The sequence below is a fragment of the Leptopilina heterotoma genome, unplaced genomic scaffold (assembly GCF_015476425.1).
Source record: "Leptopilina heterotoma isolate Lh14 unplaced genomic scaffold, ASM1547642v1 Lhet_281, whole genome shotgun sequence".
In the NCBI taxonomy this organism is placed as follows: domain Eukaryota; kingdom Metazoa; phylum Arthropoda; class Insecta; order Hymenoptera; family Figitidae; genus Leptopilina; species Leptopilina heterotoma.
Window position 1 is genome coordinate 180 of NW_025110988.1, and position 18,797 is coordinate 18,976.

The window sequence follows — 18,797 nt, forward strand, 5'->3', positions numbered from 1 at the left end:
GACACTATGTAAGTCAACTAAAGGAAAACAAGTGAGTAAAAATCATTTTTGTTTTTTTAGGTCATACGTATGATTTATTAATCATTTTCATGAGGTCTTACTAACGTATTTTGTTTTACTACTACTGACAAATTAAAATAATTGAAAGTATAAGTCACGATTCAAGGAAATTTTGTGTGTTTAACAAACCGGAGAAATCAGTAAAAAACGTAAATTAAGTAGTAAAATCATTTTAGAGGTCAGACACCGTTTTTACGTCTGACTAACAATTTTACTACTACTGGTAAAAATTAAAGTAATTTAGTGAGATACCCAGACATTAATCATTTTTTACTAACTAACGAAATACTAAGTAAAAACAATACAAGTAATAAAATTATTTTTTCTAGTCGACTAACGATTTGGGTGATTTAATGACTAAAAACGCTTTTTTACTACTACTAACAAAATTACAAGTACTCCTGGTGATACGTCTGACGAAAAAGATTTTCTACTAATTAAATAATATTAAATAAATATAAATATATAAATATTGAATTAAATATTACTAAAAAAAGAAAATCAAGTAGTAAAAATCATTTTTAGTCAGACTAACGGTTTTGTGTGATTGAAGTTCTTTTGTAAAACATAAGATTATTTAAACTTTTAAATTACTTTTGAATTCTTTTTTATTAAATTTATATAGAATTTCAAAGCACTTTTTTGTATTTTTTTTTTTTGCTTCATGAATCTGAGTTGCTTTTAAAATTTTTTTTTTTAACAAAAGAACTATAAAAAAAATAGAGAACAGAAAGAAACTTCTAAAGTATATTTACATTGATTTTATGATCACAATGAAAGCTTTTAAAGAAAGTCATTTTTCACGGTGCTCACCTTTCTTTTTTGACTTCATCGATTCTTTTTGATACTGCGTATGCTCACCTATCGATTTTGAGCCCCACAATTTACGGCCCATCAAAGTGTAACATACCGCCATTACCATCATAGGATAGGTATGTTACTCCGAGAAATACTAAATTGTATCTGAAAGGAGGAACCAGTTTATCAATTGATAGGTGACAAATCGAATCATCTCCTTTAATCAAAATCATATAATAGCTCATAATTATTATCGCAATCCCATTAGCAATCGAATATACGTAAACAATATATATTATTATTTTTGTTGATAAATTATGTAAAATATCCTTGAAACAATAATAGAAATCAAATAATTATTATAAACTATGTTGTATGTTTTAATATTTATAATGTCACATGTAATTAAAATTTATCATCTTTTTCAATTTTTCCATTTTTTTAGAATTTTTAATTTAATTTACATTTAATTTCATTACCGCTGAAAAAGTTCTATAGAATTTCACTAGAATCATTCTATATATGAATTCTAGTAAATATTCTACAGAATTTCACTAGAATGATTCTATAGAATTTCTACATGAATTCTACTACATTTTAGTGATTTTTAATTAGAAAGAATATAAATTCTCATGAAATAATAATAATAATAATAATTAAATAATATATAACATTCTTCGCAGAAATTCAATTGTGTTCAAAATTTTTTAAACAATTTTCGTCAAAATCTTAATTATCTTTATGAAATATAAAATTCTTATCCGAAATTCAATTATTTTAAAAAGTAATAAAATTCTTGGTAAAATTTCAATTACTTTCAAAAAATTGTTTCTATTTAATTATTTTTAAAATCTATATATTAATAAAATTTTCCAAAAGAATACAATTGTTTTAAAACATTTTAATATAATTCTACGAAAACATTTAATTTTTTTAATAAAATTTTAATAAATTCCTCGTAAGGTATAATTATTTTGAAGAATAATTTGCAAGAATTCAAGTACATTTAAAAAAAATCAATTAATTCTTCGCTGAAATTCAAACATTTTTAAAATTTACTATTTTAATAAAATTCTTTCAGAATTCAATTATTTTCATAAATGATAAAATTCTTTACAGAATTTCAATTATTTTATAAATAATAAAAATTCTTTACAGAATTTCAATTATTTTTATAAATATTAAAATTCTTTACTGAATTTCAATTATTTTCATAATAATAAAATTCTTTACAGAATTTCAATTATTTAGAAAAAATTAATAAATTTCGTTTGCAAGATTTCAATTATTCTCCTAAATAATCAAATTCTTTGCTGGATTTCAATTATTTTCAATACAATTTTAAGTAAATTCCAGGTTCGAAAATGTAATTATTTTCAAAAATCGTATTAAAATTCTTGTAAGGAATTCAATTATCAGCAATTATTCTTAATAATTTTTGCAAAAATTCTTTGATAATTTTCAAATCTACGAGAATTCGTTATTTAAATAAAATAAATATTTATTAAATAATTGAAAACATTCAATATTCAATAAATTATTTTTTTGTGTTTAAATAATTGATTTCTAGTCGAATTTTCTAATAAAAATTAATTTAGAAATGAATTTTCAGTTAAAAACAATAATTAAATTTGAAAAATTGTCAAAGAATTTTCAAAAAATTTTATTAAAGGAATTATAGAAAATTTTATAAAACTATTTTTTCAAATAATAATTTTTAAGAAATTACAAATTATTGCAGAAATTCATTTTTTCAAGAGTAATCCCGCCTTAATTATATTCAAAAATAAATTCATTCTCTTAGTTATGGTATATTCAATTAATAAAATAATTACTCAATTACAATTTAATCAATTTCTCGTAGATTAAATTTAATCAAATTTTAACTTGAAAATTGTCAAAAAGAAAAAATTTTTAAAATCGAAAAATAATTATAAAATATAATACATTCTTTATGAAATTTGAATTTCACGAACATTCAATTGTTCAATAAATCATTATTTTTGTATTTAAATAATTGAATTCTAGTAGAATTTTCTAATAAAATTGATTTAAAAATCAATTTCAGTTAAACTGTGGATGTATAATGAATATTAAAGCAATATAGTGTGAATTTTTAGAAATAATTGAATTTTGAAATTAATATTTTTGAAAAAAAATTGAATTCTTTTTGTTATTTGAAGTTTTTATTTTCTAACATATATTTTTAATTGCAGAATTTACGAATAATTGAAGTTTGTAAAATTGAATATTGTAAATAAATGGATTTTGAAAATTGTTGGAAAACTTTTTCGAAAATTAATTGATTTACAGAAAAATTTTAGTGTAAATTTTTTTAAAAATCATAATTGAATTGAAATGATGCAATAATTTTGAAGAAGTACAATATTCTTATAATATATAAAATAATGATTCTATTAATTTGTCATTTTTTAATTAATATAAAGCATGAAGAAATCGATCACTCCGAGTCTCGGGGCGCCCTCGACCTCCACTCGTGTCACAAAAATCACCGTAAACAATGCTGCCTTTATCCTCTTGTTGCTTATATACTATTTTCTTCTTACAAAATAACAAGTAAATATTATTATGTATCAATGTTTCAATATTAGAAATTGTAATTTTTTATAATAATTAATAATTTTTAATATATATTAATTAATTAATTAATTAATTTTAACAATATTTAAAAAATTAATTATTAAAGAAATAAATATTTAAATAATAAATAATAAAATTAAAATTAATGAATTAATATTTTCTGTATGGGAATTTTTTTTCTTTAACAAAGAAAAAGGAACACAACTCCTCACGTTTCTGAATGCAAGACAGCAGAATAAAAAAATGAAAGAAGAACTTCTCCTTTTTCCTTTAATGAGAAAACTATTTATTAAACATTGCTTTCAAGTCATTATGCAGTTGGAAAAATAACGAGCTGCTTAATAGTTGATTATAAAAAGAACCTTTTAATAAAATTCAAATAAACTCCTTATACATTTTAACTTTTTAACAGAACTCCTATCATGGGCATGTCTATATTAAAAAAAATTCCATCTATCATAATATAGCTTTTGTTCAATTCATAAAAAAAATTTAAACTCTTCGTTTTAAATCATCGTTAATTTCCTATTCGGAAAATATATGATGTTTACTTTAAAACACTCTCACACACCACTCGCCTTATTTCCTTTCAACACTTTTTTCTCGGGATCTTTATTTTTTATTCAAAAAAAAAGAGAGAAGGAAAAAAAAATAAAATGTATGCTTGGCGTTATTTTTTATATACACAAAAGGAAGAGAGTTCAATGTGACTCGCGTAAATAATGCAGTTCTTATGTAATGTCATAATTTATCACTAATGAATGAACAATATAGTTTATAGCATAGCAAGTCAAGAGAATGAAACGCAAACTTTTTTCCGGTTACTTTTAACCTTTTTTATATGTGTGAGGAACATATATGTGTATCTGTGTGTATATATATATGCTAAACGTAACATTCAAACAACAAAAGTTTTATAACATTATAGAAATTTCTTATTCGAAAATTCCAACTCACATACTTATTTCATTTGCTTTGAAAAATTAATTCCTTTGTTGGTTAAAAAATATGAGGGACTGACTTTTTTTATACATTCAAATATTTATTCTTTATTATTCAATTATATGTTTTAATTTCATTCTTTTTTGTAATTATATTCACGTTACTAATGAGAAAGACTATTATTAAATTTTACGCTCCGAACTTCATGCTCAATTTATTTTATTATAAATATTTTTGCCAATAATAATGCAATACGAAATTTTTTGTTTTTCTATATAAATATTTTAATAATTTCAGCTTAAAAATTTCGAAAATTCACTTATTAAATACATAATTATTAGCATTATTTATATTTTACAAAAATGTTAATAAAATTCTTCGCAAGAATTTAATCATTTTTATAATAATAAAATTTTTCTCTGACATTCAATTATTTTAACAATTTAATTTTAATAAAAATCAATAATCAAGATTTTTAATTATAATTATAACAGAGACAGTTATATATATATATATATATTATATATATATATTATAATATATATATATATATATATATATATATATATATATATATATATATTATATATATATATATATATTTCATGAAAAAAAATATTTAAAATTTAAATTTCAAATTTCAATTAAATATTTAAATCCTAATAAAATTCAGTAAAATTATTATTACTATTCTTAACAAATTGATTATATTAAAAAAATTAAAGAAAATTTTCGAAAGAATTCAATTATTCTCAATATTTAATAAAAGTCTGTGAATAAATTAAATTATTTAAAAAAATTGTAATAAAATTTTGAGAAGACTTTAATCATTCTCTAAAAATTTTAATAAAATTCTGTAATTAATGATTAATTTTAATTACTACTAACAAACACGATTATTTTAAAAAAAATTGAAAGAAATTTTCCATAAAATACAACTACTTTCAAAATTTTCTATTAGTTATTAAAGGAATTTCATTATTTTAAAATAATTCAAAGAAACTATTAAAAAGAATTGAATTAGGATTTTCAAAATTTTTATTAAATTCTTCTCAAGAATTCAATTATTTTTATAAATAATAGGTAAAATTTTTGCAAAAATCCAATTATTTTCAATACAATTCAAATAAAATTTAACGAAAGGATTAATTACTTACTTTTTAATTTTTTATAAAATTTCTCGAAACATTCACTTATTTTTTATAATTTTGGTAAAATTCTTAGCAAGAATTCAATTATTTTTATAAATAATAAAATTTTTCTCGGGCATTTATTATTTTCACAATACAATTATAATGAAAATCAATAATCAAAATTTTTAATTATAATTATAACAGAGACAATTCTATATATTTTAAAGATGGAAAAATTCTTCGCGAAATTTAATTACTTTATTAAATTTCAATCAAAATTATTTTTAAAAAACTGCATTATTTAAAAAAAGAAATTCATAAAAATAATTTAATTATTTTAAAAACTCTGATAAATTTAGTAAATTATTAATTACTATTCTTAATAAATTGATTATATTAAAAAAATTAAAGAAAATTTTCGAAAGAATTCAATTATTCTCAATATTTTTAACAGAAGTCTGTGAATGAATTACATTATTGAAAACATTGTAATAAAATTTTTAAAGAATTTAATTATTTTCTAAAAATTTTAATAAAATTCAGTAATCAATGATTAAATTAATCATAATTAATTAAAATTTAATTACTACCTACTAACACACGATTATTTAAAAACTTGAAAAAAATTTTTTCATAAAATACAACTACTTGGAAAATTTTCTATTAGTTAAAAAAGAATTTCATTATTTATAAAAAAATTCAAGGAAAATAGGTATTAAAAAGAATTTAATTAGGATTTTCAAAATTTTTCACAAAATTCAAGAATTAAATTATTTTTATAAATAATAAAATTCTTTGAAGGAATTGAAATTATTTTCAAATTCTAAAAAAGAATTTAATTAGGTTTTTCAAATTTTTTTATAAATTCTTCTCAAGAATTCAATTATTTTATAAATAATAAACTTCTTTGAACGAATGAAATTATTAAAATTATTAAGAATTTAATAAGGATTTTCAAAATTTTTTATAAAATTTTTCTCAAGAATTTAATTATTTTTATAAATAATAAAGTTATTTGAAGAATTAATTGTGTTTTTTTAAATATTTTGATAAAATTCTTTGCAAATGGTCTCGTAAATTCTCATTAGGTTTTTCGTCAATTTCACTCTAAATGTTGCTTTGAGCATTTTGGAAACTTTGCTATAAATGTTTCTAAAAACTGTCTTGTAACTTTACTAAAAATATTACTGAAAATTGTCTTGTAAGTTTTACTATAAATTACACTGTGAATGTTACTGAACAAATTTTACAAAGTTTCACTAAAACTTATTTTAAAAAAAATTAAAAATTAATAGAAATCCAAAGAAGATAGAAATGAAAGATATTCTCTTTCATAGATAAAACTTTAAATAATTGATTAAAAAATAAAAGAAAATCGAGTATATTGAATTATTTACAATACTGTAAAGGAAGTAAATTCTGTCATAAAAAATTTTGTGTAGCGAGGATAATTATTTCTGTTTTATTTCGCTGTTGTGGCAAATGATGACGCAAGCTGAATCGTGTAAAAGGTTTATTGAGAACGAAGAACAAACGAGAAAGAGGCGGAAAGGAGGACCTGAGTACATGAAGGTATAGGAACAGAGAGAAGGAAGGAACCATCCTCTAACCAAAGGATTGATGAGAAAAGAAAACTTGACAGAGAAAAAATATTTGCTTTTTCCTGATGGATAAAACTACGAAATCTCAATTTTGATTCACTGCGATTTAATAGCATGTTTCGTTACAATTCATTCACGAAATGTTAATTTGTCAATCATTTTTCTCGTACAAAAAATATCTAATCTTTACTTTTAATAATAAAAAAATTTTTTGTTGGTTACTTCTTAATATTCTTTTCTTTTTTTCAATTTTTGATAAATTTCTTTCAAGTTTTAAAAATAATCGAGTTTTGTCAATAATTTTAATTAATAATTTTATTATTGAATTTTATTAAATTAAAGATCAGATAAGAAATTAAATCTTCTAAACCATTTTATGAGATTTTATTGTAATAATTAAATTCGTTTGGAGAATATTTTTAAGTTTTTTTTACAATAATAGTATTTTTTTAATAATTTTATTTCTGAATTATAAAAATAGTTAGAGTTAATTTAATTCAATAATTTAGTAAAATTATTATTTATTTTTTTTATTATTTATTATTTTTATCAATAAATTGAAATTATAATTAAACGAGTTTTCGAATTCAACTACAAAATTCAAAAGTGAGAAAATTTCTTGTTTATTTATAAAAAAAAATATGCGATTTTTGAGCTGATTCATTTTAATGAAATTTCTCAAGAAATTGAAACAAAAAGTCAATTGTAAAGGGGCTTCTATAATAGATTAATATGTATTTTGTTCCCTTGCGAGTAAACGTTGCGCAGAACACGTCATTCTCATAATAGTACGTGTGTTAATCTCCTTCCTCTTTTCACTTGACCACACAGATTCAATTTATTTTTCGCTTAATATTTCCTACCCCATCTCTACAGCAGAGATCTTATTACTCTGACGCATGGTGTGAAATATTAATAAGCTTGCGGCAAAAAAAAAAAAAAAAATGACTCGACACACACGGAAAAGAGTGGCTCTCGAGATAAAAATCAATCTCATTAATTTTTACAAATATTTTATATTAATGATTGTTATTTCTTTGGTTTTTTTTTTTAATTCCTACAAAATTTAAATGAATTTTAATATTTAATATTTATATCAATATCCGATAAATAATATTGAGTATTATGAATTTTTAATAATTAAGAATTATTGAATATTTGATTATTCAATATTTAAGAATTGAATTTTAAACATGTCGCAATACTTAGTATTTAAGTATAATTTTTTTTAAATATTTAAATATATAAAAGAATTCAGTTATTTTTATGCCTGTTTAATATTAATTGGATAAGGAAATTGGTTGAATATGACTTACATGTATTCGGTTTTACTGTTTGGATAACTTCCATCAGGCCATTGCATATAACAGACGATTCTAGTATTTCCGCTATTATATCTGTAACACAAAAATGAAATTTTGTTTCATAATTTTAATATTGACAAAAATGTGCTTTCCAATACTGAAAAATTGGAAATCATTCAAGAAACAGTAATTTAAGTAGTTCAGGTCGGTACTGGTCAGACTTACCAGACAAAATTTTTATGATTTTAACAGGTCTGACTAAAAACGTTTTTTACTACTACTACCACTAAAATTAAAAGAATTTAAAGCAATAGTTAGACGTAATCGAATTTTTTTTGCAATAAGTAAAAAGGAAATCAAGTAATAAACATAATTTCTAGTCAGACTAGGAATTTTTATAATTTTAATAGGTCTGACTAAAAAGGTCTATCACTACTAACAACAAAATTAAACTAATTTATTGAGACATTTTATTATTTCGTTAGTAGTAAGAACCACCGACAAAATGAAAATGATTTAGTGAGACATTTGACGTTAATCGATTTTACTACTAAACAATAAAAAAACGACAAAAGAAAATCAAGTAGTAAATTCATTTTCAGTCAGATCAAAATTTTTAGTTTTAATTAGTAAAAAAATTATTTTTTACTACTATCGAATTAATAGGTAACGAAATTAAATCAAGTAGTATAATTTAGTTTTAGTCAGGTATAGCAAAATGATTGTTTTATTCTAAAATATTTTCTTAAAAAGAAAGCATAAAATCACTAAAAATTATTTTTTTTACTAATTAAAACTACAAACATTGTTGGTCTGACTGAAAATGATTTTTACTACTTGATTTCCTTCTGTCGTTTTTTATTGTTTAGTTTTATTTTTGTGATTATAATCTTGACAGAAGGTTACATTTATTACAGAGAAATTGAAAACCCCTTTAGAAAGTAATTTAAGTAGTTTAGGTCAGTGTTAGTCAGACATAGGAAAATAAAAAATAACAATATACCCTAAAGTATAGGTAATATGATTAATAATAAATTATAATAAAACGAAATAATAATTATGAAAAAAAAAATTAATATTTGTGAAACTATGCGAGAATTATTGAATAATTTCTGTTTTAATAAATAAATAAATAAATTATATTTTACTATTTTATAGTATATAACTTTTTTGCGGAAAAAATACAATGTACCTGAAAGTGATACAGGATTAAATTCTATCAATGTTGTACTAATTACATTAAAGCTTGTTGAGCATTCACGTACTAATTCCAACTAATTCTATTGCAAAATCCACAGCATGAAATTTCCTTGTTTCACAAACTGAAAAACGTGACGCAAACATGAATTTAAAGATTCACTTAATTCTCTACGAACTTTCAACAAATCCTTGTTTTTTTTTTTGCTAAAAAAAAAATGTTGAGAACTTTTTAAATTTAAATTTCTTTTAAATTCTGCTTCATTTTATATTTTAATTGCTTATTCTCTACATTTAACGTTTTCATATTTTATTTTATATTTTACTATACTTTTGTTTCATTTTACTTATTTTGTATTTTATTTGATAATATATTTTATATTCGTATTTACCATCAAATATAATAAAGTTGAAAAAAACTTTTTTTTGCGACTCTTCACTTTGACGGATGAGAGTAAACATATTTATAGAATAAGATTTTTTTTTTTGGGAAAATACGGGGTAAAATTAGTTTAGGAATCTCAAATAATATTGAATAAAACAAGTGAATAGTATTGTGAAAATGGAATAAAGTTTCAGACCGCAGAAGAACAAGTTTGGAATAAAAATTGACGTGTCATGTTTTTTCTCGCTCCTTGAAACTTTTAGATGTAATGTTACTTTAACTTAAACGACACTTCTTATTAACGTCAACACATAACGTAAAAAAGTTTTGTACCCCCGAGATAAAAAAACACGATTCGCTAATTTTCCCCTACTTATTTTTATTTTATCGCTACTGGTTTTTTTTGAATATCAGATTTAAATTCGTATTTTGCATTTATTTTTATCTCCTAATTTAAAAATGCAGAATAATTCTTTGTGTTTGTAATTTAAAACTTAATAATTTAATAATAAATAAATATTTAATAGAAATAAAAAATTATTATAATAGGTAATGATAGAAACTATTTTGAAAATTTAAAGTATTTAACTAATACTGGAAAAATTATAGAAAAATAAAAATATGTAAGTTTCACTTTGTAATTTTGTAACATTCAATGAAGAAAAATTGCATTTTCCGACTTTCAGACTGTCATAAATTAGACTTGCAAGGAACAAGAAAACTAAACAAGTCTAGAGAATACTCATAAAGCCTAAGTGAACGTTTTATTGGCTCAAAGCCAACAAACTGAAAACAACAGTAATTCAGTACTGTCGAGTACTGGGATTTAAGTATTCACAAATTACTTTGCGCAAAATCAAATAAATGAAAAATTTACACTCACATTTTTTCCACAAATCTCAGTTCTTTTACTTATTAGTTTTATTTCAAAATTATTTATTAATTTTCCAAAATGAAGAATGGAAAATAAATAATAAAAAACGTACAATAAAAGAAATTGATGTCGAAAATAAAAAACTGAAATGTACCTACGAAATAAAAATGTTCAAAATGAATATAAAAAAAAATACAAAAATACAAAAACAAAAAAAAATAATATGTAGAAAATAAAATATACAGAATAAAACATGGAATTCAAAAAATAAAAATCCTAGAAATAAGAATATGAATAAATTGTAGGGGAACATAGTCTAGGTCGGCCACTTTTTGACTTTTGTTTATAACTTTTTTTTTAAAATGAATTTGGACAATTGAAGTATATGGTTGGAAAGTCCTGTTTAATAGGAACATTTTTTCTGTACAAAGTAAATTGACAGGTTTAAAAATGAAAAAGTTATAAAGATTTAAAAAAAAAAAAAATTTGTAGTCCAGGTTGGCCATTACAGTCAAGGTCGGCCATGTTTAAATTCAAAGGGCATTAATCGTTAAAAAATAAAATAACATGTTTGGAGTACGGAAAATTGATTCTTATTGTTTACAGTTTGTAACTAATGAAATAACAAAATAATAACAATAAACAATATAAAAAATAAATATAAATAAAAAAAAGTTTTGCACTAAAATATTAATAAAATTAAAAAAAATATTAATAAGATGATCAATTATATTATGAGTTATACAGAATTGCAGTTTTTGCAAATGAAGTAGCTCGTCCTCAACTTTGCGCATTTAAACACATAGTGGCCGACCTTGACAGTAAGTAACATTACCGAATTGGTTGTAACCATAAAGAAATACGTTTCGGATTCGATTTTTACTTTGTTTTCCTTTCAACCATGAGTCCCACAAATTTTCTGCATACTTGCCTTGATGATTCAATTTGTTTTTTATCTTTATAAATGGTTTTTCACATTATGCACAAACTTTTTTTGAGCTTTTTTTGTACCGACGTCACAGAAAACACAATTTTCGATTTTCCGAAAATGTAATTGAACAAAAGTTAGGTTTCACTAAGACAAGCTTCGACAAAAATGCGCGTAGGTGGCGCTAGTGAACTTGACAAAAAAACGCGAGTGGCCTACCTAGACAGTAGGCCAACCTGACTACATTCCCCTACAGAATATGAATGTGACAGAATAAGCTTTTTAAAAAATAATGAAACCAAAATTGTTATTTACTAATTAGAAAAAATTGTGAATTCAATCATTCACCTACGTTTATTATTAATAACAAAAAAAAAGAATTTAATCTAGAAAATATTAAGAATTTTTCGAAGAAAAAGAAATAATTAAATATTTCAACGACTATATTATTATTTAGAATCTTCTACACAACCTTTGGCATAAAGCTTTTCAGTGTACGTGCGTCCATCAAATCTTTTTATCTCTTTCATAACTTTTTAACAATTCAACTTTCTTTCTTTAAAAAAAAAGTGTTATATCACTCGCTACATGAAGGAATTTATACACTTTTGCATAAGCAGTTTATATAAATAGATAATTCATATTTTTTTCTAAAAGAATTTTCAATTCTTTTATTAAAATATATTTTTTAAAGGCAAGAAACATTTGATTGTTGATTGTTACATAATTTTCTTTATTATCTACTATTACTCATTACATTGATACATTTGTTTGAGACTGTTCGTTAATATTATCGTTTTTATTATTCGCTGCTTTTGTTATTGATTCGTTTCATTCTTCGTTAATTATTATCACATATTACTTTTATTAGTTACGTCTTAACATTGACATTTATATATTTTTTTTATTTTCTTTATTTTCTTTATTTTCGTAATTTTTTTTATTTTTTAAATTCTTTTTTATTACTTTATTTTATTTATTTCTTATTTATTTATATTTCTATTATTTATTATTGATTAATTTATTTATTAGTCTTTTTTTAGTTTTCTTTACAATAAATTTTGAAGTAAACCAAACTAATATTTTTAATCAATCGATTTTATCTTCTTTAGTAAGTAGGCAACTTTAATTGCATTAAATAAATATTTCATTGGACGCACTTAAAAATTTTCACTTCATAGAACAAATAAAAATTTATTTAAATTTAATTTATTTACTCTGAATGTGTTAACGTCTGTAGTACACAAAGATCAATAGTGAAGTTTTGTACTTCGATAGGAAAAAAATTATGTAATGATTTATTTAATTTATTTATTTCAATTTATTTCTTTATTTTTTCCTTATTTATTCTAATACTTTAATGTAAAAATTCGAATAGTTTTATCTTTTATTTGTTCTATTTGTTATCTCTACATTTTCTTTATCTTTAGAGTTTAATTTTCCATGTAAAGAAAATAATTGTATTAGATAATTTGCAATTTTATTCACTTTTCTTGTGAAAAAAAAACTCCTTGGCATTATTTTCACTTATACGACTTAAGTTTTTCACAGTAATAACTGTTGCTACTAAGTTTCTTCTTTGGATATTTTCCTCCTTTTCAAAAGTAAATCCTTTTAAACCTTGGTAAAACATTAACGCCTTTATTTTAATGAATATTGTACTGCAACCTACTCGAATAAACTTAAGAGTTATGAAATTTATCATTTTGAGCGCAAAAGAAAAAATGCTCATGAGAATTGAAATATTTTCAAATAATAAAATTTTTTCCGGTATAGTGCACCGTCCGACACGATTTTTCACACACAAAAAAAAATCAAACATTTTCAGAAACTAGGACAAAAAAAAAAAAAACCCGTGTCTGGCCGTTTTGCTGGATCAAGTCGTTTGGGGCTTATAGGGCTGAAAACAACCCTTAACCCTCACAGGCTCGAGTTCGATTTTGAAATGCGCGCACAAGGTGGGTCCGAGGGACCGGATGTTTCAATGCAATAAAAAATAAAATTTAATAGCAAAGTGTGCTTCATATTTTCCATATTTAATACAATTTTAATGATATAATTGCATAAAAAATTTTAAATATTGAAAAGTAATCAAGATATAACTAAAATGGTTTAATAATTTAATGAGTCATTTTGAATAAATCGAACTACATACTTATTAAGCAAGATTTTTTAATGTGTATTTTTTGTTCCATTAAATTTACCGATGTATTAAGCATATGTTATCACTTATTATGTCAGTGTTGATAAAAATACCATAAATAAATCCAATATTGCATAAAAATTGCAAATTTTTAAATTTTTTTCCATAGCCCGGGTCCCTCGGACCCGGCTTGAGCCCTTACGTATGTTCGACTTAAAAGGTAATTTACCAGAATATTTTATAAATAAAAAATTGTTTATATTGATGAAAAATGTGTGTTTTTACGTCCCCAAGCCTAATGTGAAGTTGATTTTTCAATAATATTTTTTTAACCAAAAGTAGATCAAAAAAACTTTCCACCGGGTCCGAGGGACCCGGCTCGAGCCGTGGGGTTAAATGAAAAGTGTCAAGGTATATTTTGAAAATAGGTTCAATTTGCCTATATGATTCGTTACTCGGGGGGTTTTGGGGTCGCTGATCACGAATCTGATGTCAGTTTTTCAAGATTCAAAAATGGTGGATCCAATATGGCGGACAACTTTAAAAAATTGATTTAATTTGCCTGAAACTCGTTGCTTGGGGGTTTTTGAGGTCGCTGATACGAATCTTATGTCAGTTTTTCAAAATTCAAAATAGCGGATTCAATATGACTGACAACTTTTTTAAGAATAGATTCAATTTCCTGAAACTCGTTACTCAGGAGTTTTTGGGGGTCGTTGATTACGTATCTAAAGTCAGATTTTAAAAATTAAAAATGGCAAAAAACAAAAAAGAATCACACAATTAAATCTAATAAAAAAGATACCAAAGTTTAAAAATTTCAAAGACAAGAAATCACATTTTTTGTCCTTTTTTGGAAATAGTGTGATAACTTTTTAATTTTTGTCTTACTGGAAAGGTGTCTAAAGGAAAAGCTGTTTGTTTTGGCCCAAAATTTAAGGACAAAAAGAGAAAAAATACTTTATTAAAATTTAAAAAAGATACCAAAGTTTAAAATTTTCAAAGACAAGAAATCACACTTTTTTGTCCTTTTTTGGAAATAGTGTAATAACTTTTTGATTTTGTTTTACAGGAAAGTGTCTAGAGGAAAAGCTGTTGTTTTGGCCCAAAATTTAAGAACAAAAAGAGAAAAACATACTTTATTAAAATTTAAAAAAAGATACCAAAGTTTAAAAAATTTCAAAGACAAGAAATCACAATTTTTTGTCCTTTTTGGAAATAGTGTGATAACTTTTTTAATTTTTGTCTTACTTACTGGAAAGTGTCTAAAGGAAAAGCTGTTTTGGCCCCAAATTTAAGGACAAGAAGAGAAAAAAAAATTTATTAAAATTTGAAAAAAGATACCAAAGTTTAAAATTTTCAAAGACAAGAAATCACAACTTTTTGTCCTTTTTTGGAAATAGTGTAATAACTTTTTGATTTTTTTTTACTGGAAAGTGTCTAAAAGAAAAGTTGTTTGTTTGGCCCAAAATTTAGGGACAAAAAAAAAAAAAAAATTTATTGAAATTTGACAAAGATACCAAAGTTTAAAAATTTCAAAGACAAGAAATCACAACTTTTTGCCTTTTTTGGAAATAGTGTAATAACTTTTTGATTTGTTTTACTGGAAAGTGTCTAAATGAATAGCTGTTTGTTTTGGCCCAAAATTAAGGACCAAAGAAAAAAAAACAATATTTTATTAAAATTTAAAAAAGATACCAAAGTTTAAAAATTCAAAGACAAGAAATCACAATTTTTTGTCCTTTTTTGGAAATAGTGTGATAACTTTTTTGATTTTTGTTCTTCGGGAATGTGTTTAAAGAAAAAGTTGTTTGTTTTGGCCCAAATTTAAGGACTAAAAGAGGAAAAACATATTTATTAAAATTTCAAAAAGATACCAGTTAAAATTTCATAAACTAGAAATCATACTTTTTTAACCTTTTTTGGAAATAGTGTGATAACTTTTTGATTTTGGTTTTACAGGAAAGTTGATAAACCGGTTGTACTTGGAGAGGTTTTCTACAGTTCCCTCTCTACTGTCGAGAAAAACCCATTAGACGGGTGGTCTAGGCAAATGCGAGTACTCTAATTTTCAAGTCGCTCTGTAGGCGCAAAAAATTTAGTATTAAGGAATGTTTGTAAGGAATGTTCTACGGTTGTAAAAAACACTTGTATAGCCAAGATTGTATCTAGTGAAATAAAGTAGAAAATTTCGCATTATTTTTTTTCAAATTTGGTTTTTGCAAAAAAAAACAAAGTCTCTATACGATACATAATACACGCACACATATGATAGATAAAAGATCTGGAAAAGTAATCTATTTTTAAATTAACATGCAAATCAAAATATCGCACGTGACAGTTATATATTATTTTACCTTCGAGAATTTGTAGTTGAATATAGAAGGCAAGGTATCGCTAACATGGCTGAAGCGAACCAGATTGAGAACAATGCCAATATTGTCTCTTGCGAGACATGTGATGTTTAAGAGGTCGCATAATCGCCATATATCTGCAAAATTCAAATTCAAATCCAACGATAGATATTTTTTTTGGCGAAAATTTGAAAAATTAAAAAAAATGTTTAATCCTTAGGAATAAATTTATGCAATACAGAATATTATTTATTTTTTAATTACTGTTTTATGGTAATAGTATATAATTTTAAATATAAATATAAAATATAGTAAATAATATCTGTATATGAGAATTAATAAATATATTTGCAACTTTAATATTATTAATATTAATACCAATAATAATAAAGAATAATACCTACTAATGCTAATAATAATAACAATTATTTTTATTGTAATTTATTATTATAAAAAAGGCATAATAAGGAGTTATAATAATAATATTACTGTTATCATATTATTATTATTATTGTCCCGTATGTATAAATCAATAAATAAAATAAAAATACATTTTTTGTTTATTATCATTCCAGTTTTCGCTTTGCTGATATTATTTTATTGTATAATTTTTTAAATGACATAATTTAGGCTCTCACTTCTTTCAATGATAATTTATCTGTTCCAAGAAGAGCAACTAGAAATTACTCACTATTTACTAATACTATTCATAGAACTAATTAAGCCTTCTCTAATTAACAGACTTCCTAGAGAAGCAAAATTATAATAAATTTCAGTATCAAAATTGTTACATAAATTATTAAAGTTTTGACTTAAAATTTTATATATCAAAATTTATGTCAAAATAATAATTATTTATAAACTTTTAAACAATTTTTTAAGCAAATAAATTTATATTTATTTATTTTTTTAAAATTTGCTTTTTATATTAAAATCATTCATTCTTAATAACATTAATGTTTGATTTTAATTATATTTTTCTTTTTGGATGATATGTTTTTGAAAATATTTAAGTAGAAAAAATAATACAATAATCTTTATTAGTAGTAAATAATAGTTTAAATCAGACATAATCCACTAATTTTTTTGTTAGTAGTAAAAAGAAGCTTTAGTCAGACAAAAAAGTGTTAAATTAATAATTATACTAACAGTAGTGAGTAATTGTTTTTAAGTCAGACATTCCATTTTTATTAATTAATAATAATATTAATACCTAGCAATAATAACAATTAAGGAATACAAATTATTTTTGAACTATTGTATAATGTTAACTGCATGTTATATATAATTCTCTTATAACCGTATCTCCACTCTCATAAACTGGATTTACGTAAGAGAAATCCAAGAGATCAAATAAATATTTCCTTGTATCAAATAATAATTTTTATTTCAATCAATTAAATGGTATTCCTTTAAATACAGTTAAAACAAAAAAATAACAAAAAAAAAAAAAATACTAAAATTATTGGTTCGAATATGATTTATTTGAATTAATTAAAAATTGTTTGAATCAAGTAAATTTTTATTTGATAATAACAAGTGATCAATTATTTTAAACAAATAATTTTTTTCATATAAAATTTTACTTTCAATTCTATTAGAAAAATATCTTAGAATTTGCTTATAAATATTACACTTTTAAAACAAATTAATACTATTGTTTTGAAGATTACAAATACTTAAATAATTGATATTATATTAAAAAATACCTTCTCATATGATGAGAATGTAATAAAAATGAGTCGTTAATTATTTTTAATGAAACAAGTAAATATAAATTGTTTTAAAAGTGTAATATTTATGAACAAATTTAAAGATATTTTTCTAATGAATTGAATAAAATTTTATATGAAATTTCTTAAATATTAATAATGTTTAAACTTAATGATCACTTGTTTATTATCAAATAAAATTTACTTGATTCAAACAAATTTTTTAATAGTTAAAGAGGAAAAAACGTTCAAATAAATCAGTGGTATTCGAACCAATAATTTTAGTCATTTTTTTTTTTTGTTATTTTTTGTTTTAACTGTATTTAAAGGAAATATTTTTCAGTAGTACAAATGATTGAAAAAAAATTTATTATATTTGATACAAGGAAATATTTATTTGATCTCTTGGATACGTTTCCAGTTTATGAGAGTGGAGATACGGTAAATTAATAACTGCAGTTTACATTATACAATAGTTCAAAAAATATTTGATTTGTATTCCTCAATTTTTGATTCAGTAGTATAAATCTTGATTTTTCTAGGTATTAATATTATTAATCAGATAAATTAATGTCCCTGACTTAAAAACTTACTCACTACTGTTAGTGATAATTATTATTTAACACTTTTTGTTACTTCTTACTACTAACAAATCAAAAAAAAACTAGTGGATTATGTCTGATTTAAACTATTATTTACTACTAATAAAGAATTATTGTTTAAGTCGGACAATTATTTTTCACTTAATATTTTCAAAAACTATCA

General features: G+C 22.4%; 1 long non-coding RNA gene across 1 annotated transcript; it reads right to left on the reverse strand.

Moving 5' to 3' along the window:
- Positions 1-990: 990 nt before the first annotated feature.
- LOC122504143 lies at positions 991-16,409 on the reverse strand. Its single transcript, XR_006301809.1, has 3 exons — positions 16,324-16,409; positions 8,452-8,532; positions 991-1,023 (listed from the first exon to the last, which is right to left on the reverse strand). It is a non-coding gene; the product is annotated as an uncharacterized LOC122504143 (long non-coding RNA).
- Between the last annotated feature and the right edge of the window lie 2,388 nt (positions 16,410-18,797).